Source organism: Macaca fascicularis, chromosome 5 (assembly GCF_037993035.2).
Source record: "Macaca fascicularis isolate 582-1 chromosome 5, T2T-MFA8v1.1".
Taxonomy (NCBI): domain Eukaryota; kingdom Metazoa; phylum Chordata; class Mammalia; order Primates; family Cercopithecidae; genus Macaca; species Macaca fascicularis.
Window position 1 is genome coordinate 32,250,157 of NC_088379.1, and position 1,915 is coordinate 32,252,071.

The following is a 1,915-nucleotide window of genomic DNA, read 5'->3' on the forward strand; positions in this document are numbered from 1 at the left end:
TGTGTGTAATGAAAGGAAGGAGTCTGGATTCATTCTTTTGCATATGGCTATCCAGCTATGCAACCACCATTTATTTAATAAAGAGTCCTTTTCCGATTGCTTATTTTTGTGAACTTTGTCAAAGATCAGATGGCTCTAAGTGTGCAGTTTCATTTCTGGGTTCTCTACTCTGTTCTATTGGTCTATGTAACTGTTTTTGTACCAGTGCCATGCTGTTTTGGTTACTGTAGCCTGACAGTATATTTGAAGTTGAGTAATGTGATGCCCCCTGCTTTGTTCTTTTTGCTTAAGGTTGCTTTGGCTATTCAGGCTCTTTTTTGATTTCCTATGAATATTAGAATAGTTTTTTCTAGTTCTTGAAAAATGACGTTGGTATTATGATAGGAATAGTGTTGAATCTGTGGATTGCTTTGGGCCGCATGATTATTTTAATGATACTGATTTTTCCAATCTGTGAACATGAAATGTTTTTCAATTTGTTTGTGTCATTGATGATTTCTTTTAGCAGTGTTTTGTAGGTCTCCTCGTAGAGATTCTTAACTTACTAGGTTAGATGTGTTCTTAGGTATTTTATTTGTTGTGGGGTGGGGAGTACTGTGAATGTAATTGTGTTTTTGGTTTGGCTCTCATCTTGAATGTTACTGGTATTTAGAAATATGCCTGAGTTTTTTACGTTGATTTTACATCTTGAAACTTTGCAAAGTTGTTAATCTGTTCCAACAGCCTTTTGGAAGTCTATACTTTTCTATACCTAGAAAACTCTGAAGGTATAGGTATATTTTCCACGAAAAGAGTTATTTTGACTTTATCATTTACTGTTTGGATATCTTTTTTCTCTTTCTCTGACCGACTGCTCTGCCTATCAGTTATAGTATTATGTGGAATAGGAATGGTGAGAATGGGCATCCTTGTCTTGTTCCAGTTCTCAAGATGAATGATTTCAGTTGTTGCTCAATCAGTATGATGTTGGCTGTGGGTTTTTCATAGATGGCTCTCATTATTTTGAGGTATATTCCTTCAATGTCTAGTTTCCTGAGGGCTTTTAATATGAAGTTGTGTTGGATTTAATTGAAAGCTTTTTCTGCATCTATTGAGACAATCCTATGATTTTTGTGTTTAATTCCTTTACAAGGTGAATCACATTTACAGATCTGCATATGTTGAAACAATCTTGCATCCCAGAAATAAAGCCTACTTTATCAAGATGAATTAACATTTTGATATGCTGTTGAATTTGGTTTGCTAGCATTTTATTGAGAATTTTTGTATATTCAATCGATTTTTGTATATTAAATATACTCATCAAGGAATATATTGGACTGTAATTTTCTCTTTTCATTGTCTTTGTCAGGTTTTGTTATAAGAATGATGCTGACTTCACAGAATGAGTTAAGGAGGAGTCCTCTCTCCTTGATCTTCGCAATATTTTCAAAAGAATTGGCACCATCTCTTCTTGGTACATCTGGTGAAATTCAGCTGTGAATCTATATTGTCTAGGGTTTTTTTCTTTCTTTTTTTTTTTTTTTTTTTGACTGATAGGTTTTTCATTACTGATTCAGTTTTGGAACTTGATATTGATCTGTTCAGGATTTCAATTTTTTCCTTATTCAATCTTGGGAAATTATGTCCTTCCAGGAATTAATTCATTTTCTCTAGATTTTCTAGGTGTTTATAATAGTTTCTGAGGATCTTTTGTATTTCTGTGGGATCAGCTGTCATGTCACCTTTGCCGTTTCTGATTTTGCTTATTTAGATCTTCTGGTTTTTTTTTTTTTTTTTTTTTTTTTTTTCAGTCTTGTTAATCTAGCTAACTGGCTATAAATCTTGTTCATCCATTCAAAAACCAAACTTTTGTTTTTGTTGATTTTTATATAGGTTTTTGAGTTTCAATTTCATTTAGCTCCACTCTGATTTT